Source organism: Amblyomma mixtum, chromosome 4 (genome assembly GCF_055824585.1).
Source record: "Amblyomma mixtum isolate Tamu chromosome 4, ASM5582458v1, whole genome shotgun sequence".
NCBI lineage: Eukaryota > Metazoa > Arthropoda > Arachnida > Ixodida > Ixodidae > Amblyomma > Amblyomma mixtum.
In genome coordinates, this window is record NC_143015.1 from 36462336 (window position 1) to 36477228 (window position 14893).

Sequence of the window (14893 nt, forward strand, 5' to 3'; positions counted from 1 at the left end):
GTGCACATATGCATAAGAGGCAACATGTGTGAAATAGTCACTGCACCTGAAGCAGTGCAAAGTCCATTATGTTAACAGCAGTAGGGTCAAAAGCTATGTGAGCGACTCTTATTTCATACAGATCATGCAATTACATTCATGTAATTCAGGATCAGATTCATGTAATTATACAGTGAGGTACTGCTGCTAAGTGCATGTAGAGCTCTGCATGCATTTCTAAACCATAAAGTGCATATAGAGCTCTGCATGCATTTCTAAACCCGGCTGTGAGCCTAAGTATAAAATATTTTTCTAAATAGGCAGGTAAGGTATGCATCACTAGAAAACAATACCTACCATAAACAGCTGAGGAGAGATGGCACAGCCAAAAGCCGGTAGCATGAATGGCCCAGCAGATACTGGCAGCTGAAAATAAATATGTCAGAGCAACTGTTGTCAATGGCCGTAACAATGTGATGAATGACAAGAGAAGAAATTGTCTACTGCTTCAGAAACTAGAATAAGGTATTAACATAGGAACACAAAAAGCAATGAGATGGCCCATGATAAAAGATATAAAGAGATTGTATGTGACGCACCCATATACATTCTTTGAGTAGATTTGCATGCCTGTCACAACCGCATTGAAAGATGAGGAGGCTAGAATACCACTATTTTTATGCATGATCAGTGGTGCTCCAGCCATTTCAAGTTCTGGAGCAATTTTTGGAGCAGAAAAATATCTATTCTGGAGCACATTTGTATCAGAACGACAACCCTGGAGCAACATGGGAACAGCATGAACGGAATAAAGGAGTCACAAAGAGTTTGTTCCTAACGAGATAAGGTTCAGCCATGCGTAGCTAGGAAAAAAACGATCACAAAAACAGAGAAAATATTTTATTAATGCTCACACTGCCTTGCACGCAAGTTCAACCAAGCGTGCTTGACTAAAAGTCCAGAGAACACATTTACTAGAACCATTCTTTTTTGATGTTGGCTCTACAGTTAAACGTGGTCATAACGAAATTTTTAAAAAGTCTGAGATTTTTCTTTACATCCAGGTTTCCGTTACATGTAGGTTTCGCAAAGTGAGTCAAAAGGACACTGCAGAAAGGGAACCGAAATAAGAAATAAAAGTAGGTGCAATCACCTTGAAAACATTTAACAAGGTAGTGTTACTCTAAAGTCATAAACGTGGAGAAACTTTTTGCGATCACGCTGATAGTGCGACTGCAGCAGCAGCTGCCGCCACCTCCGCCGCGACCCGCGCAAGGCGGTGGCACCGCGACCGAGCTGGAGAGGAACGCGTGCGGCCGTGCCGCTGCCGTAGACCAACCGCGGAGGTTCTTCCCCGCTGCTCCCTCGCTGTAGCCCCAGGAAACGGACTCCTCACCTTGAGCCGGCGATCTCCGCCGTCCCCGCTCCTGACACGCTAAAGTGATCGGCACCGGAATCACGCGAGCAACCACGCGGCAGTGATGGCCGCGCACTGCTCGTGTCTTTTCTTTTTGGCAGTGACTACAGTGAGGGGGCCCGTCACTTTAAAATCTAGGCCACAGTGAGGGGGCCCGTCACTTTAAAATCTAGGCTACAGTGAGGGGGCCCGTCAGTGCAACACCTACGCTACAGTGATGAGGCCCGTCACTTTAACTTCTATGCTACAGTGAGGGGGCCCTTTAAAATCTGCGCTACAGTGACGGGACACAACGACTGTAGTGACGCAAGACGCTGCTTGCACTGTACGTTGTCAACGGCTCAACGCCTAACCTAACCTAACCTAAGCTAACCTAACCTAACCTAACGGCTCCAGGTGACGGAGGAAGCAAACAAAATTATAAAAATATATAATTACGTTTAACTGCAAGGAAACTTAAACATCATGTTTACAACAATTTGTTATTCCCCCTCACTGTAGCCTAGATTTTAAAGTGACGGGCCCCTCACTAACCTAACCTAACCTAACGGCTCCAGGTGACGGAGGAAGCAAGCAAAATTATATAATATATAATTACGTGTAACTGCAAGCAAACTTAAACGTCATGTTTACAACAATTTGTTATTTCCCCCTCACTGTAGCCTAGATTTTAAAGTGATGGGCCCCCTCACTGTAGCCTAGATTTAAAAGTGACGGGCCCCCTCACTGTAGCCTAGATTTTGAAGTGACGGGCCCCTTCACTGTAGCCTAGATTTTAAAGTGACGGGCCCCCTCACTGTAGCCTAGATTTAAAAGTGACGGGCCCCCTCACTGTAGCCTAGATTTTAAAGTGACGGGCCCCCTCACTGTAGCCTAGATTTAAAAGTGACGGGCCCCCTCTCTGTAGCCTAGATTTTAAAGTGTCGGGCCCCCTCACTAACCTAACCTAACCTAACCTAACGGCTCCAGGTGACGGAGGAAGCAAACAAAACTATAAAAATATATAATTACGTGTAACTGCAAGCAAACTTAAACGTCTTGTTTACAACAATTTGTTATTTCCCCCTCACTATAGCCTAGATTTTAAAGTGATGGGCCCCCTTACTGTAGCCTAGATTTAAAAGTGACGGGCCCCCTCACTGCCCCCTCACTGTAACCTAGATTTTAAAGTGACGGGCCCCCTCACTGTAGTCACTACGTTTCTTTTTTGCTGTGCGCTATCATTTTTCGCTGCTTTTGAGCATGAACAGTTGTAACGCCACGTGGTATGACGTTCCAAAAGAGAAAGAGCCGGAGATGCGCCAACTGCAGCAGCTCGATGTGGTCGGCGTTCCTGTCATGTCAGTTCGTGCTCTATCATCACGGAACTTTCGCGTGGTTCTAACAAATTTTGAGTGGCTCAGCACTAACAGATAGAGGGCGTAGCCAGTTCGTTACATCAAGGTCAACTTCCGCAACACCTTTACTACATGAAGGTCTGAAATACACGCGCTTCAAAGGGGCGGCGATGGTCTTTATGACTAGGCTTCACCGGACGCTCCCTGCTCAGTTTTTTTCCCTACGGGAGCCGGCTTCAAAAAATGTGAAGTAACAGCCTCTCCCGAGTTCTTTCCTTCCTCCATAAAAACTGGCTGCTAAATTCTACCACAAGGCTATAGTGAACTATTCTAGTACACTATACACAAGGCAGCCCACCAACGCCCTAGGTTGCCAACTGCGAAAACGTTTTAGTAGGTTGTCAACCGAAATCCTGAATGGCTCTAAATATAGTTGCTTTCCCACGACCGTGTCTTCTTTTTGGAGCAGCTAAGGCGCAATATTGATCAATTTGCCACTTTTGGAGCAGACTGGTGCAGCAAAATGTAAATGTATCAAAATGGAGCAAATCGAGCAGCTGGAGCACCATTGCATGGTGAAAAGAGCGTAACTATTCGAATATAGCATGCACAGGATTTAGTTCATTACTATTAGTGTGCCTTGCACCAGCGTCGAAGGTATTTTTAAATTGAACGTAGCGACCAGTAGACCAGTCTGCCTTGCATAAATGAAAAGAGAGAATGGAAAAGGCATGCGTTCAATAGCAAGAAGCTCGATATCTCACATCACAGCATGTTACGAAAATTGGTATTGCATTAAACAAATCTGCACACAAATAAAAACTGCGAAAAATTTGTCTAGTGGCGCTCCTAGTAGGGCCAAGAGAAAAAAATACCGAAGAAAGCTGGTGAGTGTGGTGCAGGGAGGTCTGTGGGTAGGGTCCCGTGCCTGGGAATAGTTCCGAGCGCGGAGAATCGCCGGCAGCACAGCTGGTGGCAGCCAACCAAGAATAAATAAGAGAAAGTGCAAACAAATAACAAACCATCACCGATAGCGAACAACTTGAAAGCGGGCCGCACAAACGAGGCATATAGCAGAAAGCTTGAAATCCCAAATAAGTGCGCAGTCGCATCCCAAACAGTTCTCAGAGCTCTGAACGCGATGAAGCATCAACATCTACAGCTCAGGTGAGACGCAAGAACGATCTAACTTTGGCATAATACGGTCTCCAATTCTGCTCCAATGGGGAAGCGCAGATAAATATCTAGAAATGACTAGGCAAGAAATATGCACCAGCCTTTCACACACGATCATTGCCCGCGCAAAAATTGTATGACAAATATTAAGGCGTAAGTACGAGTACCAACACTGAGCACTGTCTGTTGGCAGCTGTCCTAGCGCGAGTGCCCTGTCGTGCGGCACTGCCGCTCATCGTAATCTTCTAAGTAGCACAAATCAATCCGACGGGCACCAGCCGCGAGAAAAAACGACCGTTGTCAGTTGCCTTGTCTGTCCGCAGCGGGCCTAGCGAGAGCGCTCTCTAACGTGGCACTGCACGCTTATCATCTCCACCGTAGCACAAATCTATGCTATTGGAATGCAGTAAACATTGTCTGTAGTTTTTCGCAGCGCTAGCAAGCGACCGCATAACTCTGTTGTAATATCTGGTGGCATTTTTATTTACCGCGGCACCCGAGTACTAAACGCAGATAGAGACTATCTAGCAACAGTTGCCATGCAGCCTATACGCCCGCTCTTTTCTGGTAAAGGCCGATTCACACGACGGTCCGTTCGCCCGCGGCCCGCGCTCACGTGTTCATGCGTCAGCACATGCGTGTTCATACGTCAGCGCGCTGACCAGGCCGCGGGCCGACAGCGCGCCTCTCAATGTAATGACGCATGAACACGTAGTGCGCGGGCCGCGGGCGAACGGACCGTCGTGTGAATCGGCCTTAACGCATTATAGCTGAGGCAACTGCACGCAGACTGCCTCCACTGCCATCCCTATATAGGCGCACACTAATAACGCGTGCGAATAGAGAGCAGAAGTAAAGAAACGTAGACGGGACTCACCGTTCAGGCGGCTCATCAAGGCTTAGCAAAACCGCACATTCTTCTTCGTTGCCTCTCCAGATGACAAGAAGTCGTAGCGCTACCTTTCTTCATGGCTTTACCCGTTGAAAATCACCAGTGTTGACAGGGCGTAATCCTCGTCGTTGGTTTCCAAAGCACACTTGTGTTCCTCATACACGTCCACCGCACGAGCACTCAAACAGTGCTACGAAAGCCCAAATAACACAAAACGTGACGCGTCGCACTCACTGCTATGGCGCTAAATATGGCGCCGACAGCTGCAGTTTTTTTTCGTTAGAGTGTACTATTCTAGTACACTCTAGCTTCGTTGAAAAAACCTACAAATGCGCTTTTTTATTATTAATATTAGAATTGTGTTCGCAACAAAAACAAATTAATTTTTTTCATTTTATTTTTTTATTAATTGTGAATACCAAAGTGCTTTTAGGTACTTTTGCTGACATGTCGTTTGTAGAAGCTGCGATCCTGTGATCCCATCACCCAGACCCCGGATGTCCTAGCAGTTGACGGAATGCAATTTCGACGCTGTTGACGGAATGCGATTTCGATTGACGGCAGCTAAAATCTCTTAATTGCGACAAAAAGGCAAAGAAATGCACCGTATCGCAAACTTGTCCATATAAAGGATATGTTCGACGCGAGCGGTAGGACAGAGAGCAGCTGCGATGCATTACCCTACGCGACACTGGCATGCTCGACGGGGATCTACATGAAACAGAGATTAAATGGGACCCGTACAAGCGGATTACTTTGATATCAATTGCGTTACGGAACTACGACGATACTTGCTTCACACTTTAGCTCACATGCAACAGCGGCCCGCACTCGCCGTATCCTGTTCGAGTGTACTTTCACCAGCAAGAGCCCGCATGCATGGAAGCCGACAGAAGAAACTGTCTTTTCGAGTTCAGATTGTTCCGAGAAATACGAGCAGCTTACTTTAGCACGTACTCGAATTCAAATTCTCAGCCTGTGTGTCACGTACGGTGACGATGGCGTCGAGAATAAGCTTAAGAATCGCCTTAACGTGGCCGCAACGCAGCCGGTATCCCAAGCATTTGTGCGCTAAATGTTGTTCACCTGTACTGCGAACGTGCGCTCAGTTGCAGGCCAGCCGCTAGCTGCTCAATTTGCCAGCCTTGCGAGTACAATTCGCAAGTTGCTGAGCCAATCTGTGAGCGAGCCGAGCTTTCAGCAATGACGCTGCTCGCGAGCGCGCCGGGCGACGAGCTTCGGCCTGCTCCCTGGCTGCCGTATTCATAGCTAAGCCTAGCAGGTTTGACTTCGATGCCGGAGCTGAGAGCGCTTCGAAACTGGCTAGCGCTGAGGTGCTACTCTTTTCATTGTAATTAAGCAAACAAGGGAAGGGGTATGAGGGACTCGTTATAAATATGAAAGAAGCCAACAGCCACAGAAACCAAGGGGCACAGGGGATTTTTTTTTAAATCTATTTATTTATTTTGTGCTGTTGATCAATTTAGAATATTACTGAACATGTTATCGCTTAAAGCTAATTGATGAGAAAAGCAGAAGAAAAAACAACCACTGCCGCCGGTGGGATCCGAACCCACGACCTCCGAATTACGCGTCCGGTGCTCTACCTCTGAGCTACGGCGACGGCTGTCAAATCTTCTGCTTTCGGGGGTATTTATGTTTACAAGTAACCTAACCTTGAGAGTGTTCATCAGCGCCACCCACGTTCGTAAGCGGCGGACGTGGAACGTTCTGAGTTACCGCTGGTGTGACGTAGAACGTCATCGAACGGAGAGGGAGGAAGTTGCGTGAGAATCCTCTTTATGCTTCCTATGGCGTCAAGGCTGCCAGAACCGAGGCCCTCGCTAAGCAATTAAGCAAACAAGGGAAGGGGTATGAGGGGCTCGTTATAAATATGAAAGAAGCCAACAGCCACAGAAACCAAGGGGCACAGGGGATTTTTTTTTAAATCTATTTATTTATTTTGTGCTGTTGATCAATTTAGAATATTACTGAACATGTTATCGCTTAAAGCTAATTGATTAGAAAAGCAGAAGAAAAAACAACCACTGCCGCCGGTGGGATCCGAACCCACGACCTCCGAATTACGCGTCCGGTGCTCTACCTCTGAGCTACGGCGACGGCTGTCAAATCTTCTGCTTTCGGGGGTATTTATGTTTACAAGTAACCTAACCTTGAGAGTGTTCATCAGCGCCACCCACGTTCGTAAGCGGCGGACGTGGAACGTCCTGAGTTACCGCTGGTGTGACGTAGAACGTCATCGAACGGAGAGGGAGGAAGTTGCGTGAGAATCCTCTTTATGCTTCCTATGGCGTCAAGGCTGCCAGAACCGAGGCCCTCGCTAAGCAATTAAGCAAACAAGGGAAGGGGTATGAGGGGCTCGTTATAAATATGAAAGAAGCCAACAGCCACAGAAACCAAGGGGCACAGGGGATTTTTTTTTAAATCTATTTATTTATTTTGTGCTGTTGATCAATTTAGAATATTACTGAACATGTTATCGCTTAAAGCTAATAGATTAGAAAAGCAGAAGAAAAAACAACCACTGCCGCCGGTGGGATCCGAACCCACGACCTCCGAATTACGCGTCCGGTGCTCTACCTCTGAGCTACGGCGACGGCTGTCAAATCTTCTGCTTTCGGGGGTATTTATGTTTACAAGTAACCTAACCTTGAGAGTGTTCATCAGCGCCACCCACGTTCGTAAGCGGCGGACGTGGAACGTCCTGAGTTACCGCTGGTGTGACGTAGAACGTCATCGAACGGAGAGGGAGGAAGTTGCGTGAGAATCCTCTTTATGCTTCCTATGGCGTCAAGGCTGCCAGAACCGAGGCCCTCGCTAAGCAATTAAGCAAACAAGGGAAGGGGTATGAGGGGCTCGTTATAAATATGAAAGAAGCCAACAGCCACAGAAACCAAGGGGCACAGGGGATATTTTTAAATCTATTTATTTATTTTGTGCTGTTGATCAATTTAGAATATTACTGAACATGTTATCGCTTAAAGCTAATTGATTAGAAAAGCAGAAGAAAAAACAACCACTGCCGCCGGTGGGATCCGAACCCACGACCTACGAATTACGCGTCCGGTGCTCTACCTCTGAGCTACGGCGACGGCTGTCAAATCTTCTGCTTTCGGGGGTATTTATGTTTACAAGTAACCTAACCTTGAGAGTGTTCATCAGCGCCACCCACGTTCGTAAGCGGCGGACGTGGAACGTCCTGAGTTACCGCTGGTGTGACGTAGAACGTCATCGAACGGAGAGGGAGGAAGTTGCGTGAGAATCCTCTTTATGCTTCCTATGGCGTCAAGGCTGCCAGAACCGGGGCCCTCGCTAAGCAATTAAGCAAACAAGGGAAGGGGTATGAGGGGCTCGTTATAAATATGAAAGAAGCCAACAGCCACAGAAACCAAGGGGCACAGGGGATTTTTTTTTTAAATCTATTTATTTATTTTGTGCTGTTGATCAATTTAGAATATTACTGAACATGTTATCGCTTAAAGCTAATTGATTAGAAAAGCAGAAGAAAAAACAACCACTGCCGCCGGTGGGATCCGAACCCACGATCTCCGAATTACGCGTCCGGTGCTCTACCTCTGAGCTACGGCGACGGCTGTCAAATCTTCTGCTTTCGGGGGTATTTATGTTTACAAGTAACCTAACCTTGAGAGTGTTCATCAGCGCCACCCACGTTCGTAAGCGGCGGACGTGGAACGTCCTGAGTTACCGCTGGTGTGACGTAGAACGTCATCGAACGGAGAGGGAGGAAGTTGCGTGAGAATCCTCTTTATGCTTCCTATGGCGTCAAGGCTGCCAGAACCGAGGCCCTCGCTAAGCAATTAAGCAAACAAGGGAAGGGGTATGAGGGGCTCGTTATAAATATGAAAGAAGCCAACAGCCACAGAAACCAAGGGGCACAGGGGATTTTTTTTTAAATCTATTTATTTATTTTGTGCTGTTGATCAATTTAGAATATTACTGAACATGTTATCGCTTAAAGCTAATTGATTAGAAAAGCAGAAGAAAAAACAACCACTGCCGCCGGACGCGTAATTCGGAGGTCGTGGGTTCGGATCCCACCGGCGGCAGTGGTTGTTTTTTCTTCTGCTTTTCTAATCAATTAGCTTTAAGCGATAACATGTTCAGTAATATTCTAAATTGATCAACAGCACAAAATAAATAAATAGATTTAAAAAAAAATCCCCTGTGCCCCTTGGTTTCTGTGGCTGTTGGCTTCTTTCATATTTATAACGAGCCCCTCATACCCCTTCCCTTGTTTGCTTAATTGCTTAGCGAGGGCCTCGGTTCTGGCAGCCTTGACGCCATAGGAAGCATAAAGAGGATTCTCACGCAACTTCCTCCCTCTCCGTTCGATGACGTTCTACGTCACACCAGCGGTAACTCAGGACGTTCCACGTCCGCCGCTTACGAACGTGGGTGGCGCTGATGAACACTCTCAAGGTTAGGTTACTTGTAAACATAAATACCCCCGAAAGCAGAAGATTTGACAGCCGTCGCCGTAGCTCAGAGGTAGAGCACCGGACGCGTAATTCGGAGGTCGTGGGTTCGGATCCCACCGGCGGCAGTGGTTGTTTTTTCTTCTGCTTTTCTAATCAATTAGCTTTAAGCGATAACATGTTCAGTAATATTCTAAATTGATCAACAGCACAAAATAAATAAATAGGATTAAAAAAAAAAATCCCCTGTGCCCCTTGGTTTCTGTGGCTGTTGGCTTCTTTCTTTTCATTGTAAGTACGTTTTATTGTGAACTATGTCTCGTAGTGAAATAAAGATATGCTCGGGTCCACCCGAACGGTTATGATGGCCGAGGACGAGCTTAAGAATCGCCGCAACGCAGCCGATATTCCATGCATACATGTGTGCTAAATTTGTTCACCTGTGCTGCAAAGTGGGCATAAAGGCTCGCTTAATCACAGGTCAGTCGCTCGCTGCTCGATTTTCCAGCCTTGCGTGCGCGATTCGCAAGCTACGGAACGAATCATTGAGCGAGCCGAGCTTTCGGCAACGACGCCGCCCGCGGTCGCGCCGGGCGACGAACTGTGCGCTGCTCGCTGGCTGCCCTTGTCGTCTCTAAACCTAGCTTATTTCACATAGATGCTGTAGCTGAATGCGCTTCGGAACTGGCCAGCACTTAGGTGCTACCCTCGGCACCGTTTTACTGTGAACCCCGCGTCATAGGGAAATAAATATATGCTCGGTTTCCGCGACCCCTTCAGGAGCGGAGCTAGCAGAGGCCAGGCGAACTGCAGAGCAGCAGCAAAGCGGCTATGGGAGGAAATTTGTATGGCTGCTATCGCTTCTACCAACAACTCGACATTGGCTAATGATACTCTACCCCAGAGCTTTGGTCGTGAACAAACAATACCAGTGCATTTTTCTGACGCCGGCAGCCGGCATCCAGGCTGGCAGGCCGGCCCCGAGAAGCTAGCGCGCCCTTACGATTGTATAGCCGTGGCGGACATCAAAACTGCCACGACATTCTCCTCTTCCCTCAGGTTGTAGCAGCACACTGCTAATAGCGAGGAACCAGACCACTTTAAAGGAACGAGCGCGAGGGCGCAGGAGCCTGGGCCAAAGCGCGTGACTGACGTCATTCCTGTGACTTCTCATTTCACGTGAGAATCAAACGAGCAGGCGACCCGCAGGTCACCCTTGTAGGTGTGAGGCACGGTGTGGTGGAGCTGCTGCCTGGTCGCAAGCGACTGCTGGTCGCATGCCCTTTGCTACTTGCGACTGTGAATGGGCGTTCAATGCTCGTTTGAAGTAGCGAGTCCCCGAGTTCGCGCGAGTTAATTCAGCCCCTTGGTCACGAAGAGGTAGCCCCGAACATCCTGGAAGTCACTCACTGACCGAATTCTTGCGGCACGACTCCATGTCGCAGAACTCGTCACCCAATCTTTGGCGTCGCGGGATATAACGCCACGCAAGCAGACAAATATCCGGGTTCTTTCTCCGCCGGGAAATTACAGCGAAGGCGCCAGGCAACGGTCCACGCGCGCGCCCTTTCTAGGTTTCCGTGTTCAACTACACTGACGACTGTATTGGGATTTAGGATATTTAGGCTGTTCTCTATATTCAGTGCGACGGTTGTGTCACTGTCCTGAAATTTTCAGCGGAGGCAATGAACGAAGTTGTAAAAATATTTCTTTCTGATCTTATGATAAGCAGCATGCGCCACTATAAAACTGAAACGTGGAAACTTGATATGGGAGTCACCTTGATCATTTATACAGGCAACAGGTGATGCGTGGGTATCACCTATCACATGCTGCCTTTGTGATAGCAGGAAGGCTAGTGCGAGTAATTTTCCAGCTTTTTCGCGATCATGCAGGTTATCTCACTATGCGCCTAAGTCGTTAGGCGCCGCGTATATGTGCCCTTAGCCTTTTTTTCGCATATGGTAGTGGATTCAGTACGTTATATGGCGAGACGCTCACGTCACAGCGGACAAGAGGACACTGACCTTCGGTGGCGCATTTCGTCGCTGTCACGGCGAATGGCATGCAGACGCTCGCGTGGCTGGCAGCTTGCCGCCACCGCAAGCATGGGCCCATTCACAGGCATCGCTGGCTTTATCGCTGGTGCATTGCAGCTTTTTGCTTTAAAGCCGCATTATATACTCTTGACCACGGTCTTCTTTCCCTCACACTTCATGTGCAAACTGAAAGGATGAGGGCGCGCGAGCGGTGTCTCTCCTCCCTGCCCAGTCTCGTCTCGTCTCGGGCTAGGTCTCAGGAAACGAGTTGCAAACTCGAGTCGCGTTTGTGAATTAACACTTCATTTAATTAGCTCGATGGTCGTCATCGACCAGAGAAACTAGCATCGTGTTCCCGGCTCGTCAGAGTGAAAGCGATTTAACACGCCATTGGTGAATATCATCCTCACCAATGGCGTGTTAAAAGAGCGGACCATCTCCCGTAGGAGGTCAGGGTTGTGTGCGAATGTCGGTAAGGACTCTGTCACTGAAGCAGCAAGTACTGGCCTGTCGTATACGGTGGAACGCCTCTGAAGGACCTGCTCCATTGTAACCGCCTCCGTCAAAAACTCTGCGACAGTACCGGGGGCTTTGCGTACGAGGCCAGCGAAGAGTTGCTCTTTGACTCCGCGCATTAAGTGGCGGAGCTTTTTGTCTTCCGACATAGCAGGATCAGCTCTCCGGAACAGCCGCGTCATGTCTTCAACATACATGCTGACAGTCTCATTGGGCATCTGTATACGGGACTGCAGAGCCCGCTGAGCTCGTTCCTGACGATTCGCGCTGGTGTATGTCTCGAGCAGACGACGGCGGAGCTCATGCCAAGATGTTAGAACTTCTTCACGATTCTCGTACCACGTACGAACGCCGTCTTCCAGACTGGAGAAGACATTCCGAAGCTTTGCGCCGTCGTCCCACTGATTGAAAGATCCTACGCGTTCAAACTGCATGAGCCAGTCTTCCACGTCTTCAAGCTGACTGCCGTGGAAGGGCTTCGGTATTCGTGGGTTCGGAAGAGTGCAGTAATGAGTACCTTGCATGGCTGGTCGTGGGGCAGGCGCCGAAGTAGAATTCAGTGGCCAGTGCTCACGGGGTGGTAGTCCCAGGTTGCGGCGACTGACTCGGTGCACTGGTGTGTCGACCGGCAGAGGCGCAAGGTCCGCAGAGCGAGGAGGTGTGTGTGACATAGGCCAGGGAAGTACCCAGCACCTCCACAAGAATATGTCACGGAACCAAGGCAGGAGACACCGTTCGCCAGCAGCGCTAACAGAACCAGCTCTCAAGGCGCGTGAGCCAACTCTCCCCTCTTTGTCTTATGATGCCACCTGGGGCTACCTGGTGGCACTATTGTGCACACAAGTCTCCCATAGCGCAGCAACCGCGTTGAGATATTCTGATCGCATCAACGGTGGGATTATGCCTCGTCTCCTACAAAGAAGTTATCAAAATTTCCTTCTATCTTAAAGTCCACACTGAAGGCAGTAACCAGGACGTGTTTTGAAACCCATCCATAGCAAAATTTAGAATACTGCTGAAACAATGTGAACATACTGGGTCCAAAAACTAAATTGTGACAAGTGGAAAAACAATTTGCTGCAAACTTCTCATTTGCAAAGGGATATTTGTCTTTTTGTTTTGAATGTAGATGAATTCCTGCATGGCTATGCGGATTTTTTTGGTAAAACTTCGATTTTTCGCTATACCTTTGATCACGTCTAGCTTGAGGTGGCTGGCAAGAGAACTACTGTACTTTTACGCGCACTGAACCTAAGAACTGTACATACGATGTGTTCATGGACACTCTAATTGGGGATGAATGCCTGCTTTTAGAGCAGATGATATGTGTTCCTGGGGAAAAGAATCGAGGCATGATATGCGGCATGGTCTTTCTTAAAGGGAATGGAACAAGTTCTTTTCTCGCCACACCTCATCAAACCCAGAGAAAAGGCGCAACGAAGGAATATTATTTCAGGGAAGTCCCCCTTTCAATTAGACTCCGGCGGTGATGCAGGAGAAAACATTTATTTGCTGTACAAGGGACAGCATGGCAGCATAATAAAGGACAGCAGCCCGTAAGGAACCGGTCCTAACAGCCACTAGGCGGTGGCCTTGGTTCGAGAAGCAGCGTAGTGTTTCTCCTTTCCTTATAACCTCCGATATGGCAGAGGAATGCAAATTGGAAATAAAGCTGATTGCTTGATTTCATTTTCTATAATTCAATATTGTCGAGAGGTTGTAAAGTGTGGAATAAAATACACTTTTTCTGTTTAGTGTGTGGCAACGCACAACACATGATAGGAGCTCAGTTGTACAGGCGTTAAACAAGTTAGTTGCCGACGCAAGGGACAAAGAAAAGGAATGTTCGTGGAATTAGAGTGGTGTATTTGAAGGCGACCTGATTTACTGTAAAGATGCAGCCAGACTTTCTGTACTTCAGCCTCTTTTCAATTCGTTGTGGAGCGCCACGCAGGCCACTTCTTGAAGGCCAATCCGCATCTTAGCGAGGGTCCCTCAGGACGTCTCCCATTTATTGATTTTCAAAAACAACAATCCCCTTGCCTCCAGTGCAGCAAGCAAGTGATGCACTCGCATCTATAAATATTAAATGTTGTTGTGCGCGGCATCGGGAAATGTGCAATCGTGTTCTTGGTACAGAGGGGCCGGAGCTCGAAACATTACTCCCATTACGGGATCGATTGTGATTTGTAATGAGACTCGGGGCGAGGTGCGCCGAGCGAGTACGAAAAATACCTTGCTGATGTCATTTCCTATCGCACTTCCTAAGCGGAGTGGACGCATGTTGGCGAATCCATAGCTCAGAACATTCAAACTGGTTAAAATATTTTTCTTCTGGTTGAATGAACAAAGTTTCAGCAATAGCAGTACCCACTGCTTGGAATGCTTACAGGGGACATTTTCACTGCGAGAAGACCGTGGGAGCATCGTTAGCTCACTCTATGCATGTGGCTTGTCATGAACTCTCCGTTCAAGAGGACTTTTTACCACAACACGAAAGGCAAGACAATAGCCCTGGTGCCTGTGAAGGTTTAAGAAGAGACATTAGGGACGATGAACAATGTGCTCATTCCATGGAACTGTTGTATTCATTACATGGGACCGAAAATGCAATTTATTTCTGAGCTATATCATCTTAGTTTCCTTTAAGAAGCCAGTTTATATTCGCATTTAAAATTCAATGGTGAAAAGCGATGTGTAACTTCTCTGTCATCCCATCTAGAACTGATGTATTGTACACATAGCTGCAATAAGCAAAGGCAATGGCAGTCAATAGCATTTAGAAAACACGCGTCGCAGAGTTGAACTTCAGGCACATTCAAAAAGGTATAGTAATTATTTTTCTTTAACTGTGTTTACTGTTGTAACTTCTTATTAGTGTTTCTACAAATAGGTGAAACTAGTTCATAAGCAAGCTAAGTTGCTTTGCAGGAAAGCAGTCGCCAAACGTTTGCGCCCGTAGTGAGAGAATGGGAAAAAAATGGATAATCTTCATTGCTTATTTTTTCTTTCAAGCTTTATTACAAAGGCAACATTTAATAGAAGGATACCTAGGACATGCAGAAAAAAGTGCCTATGCC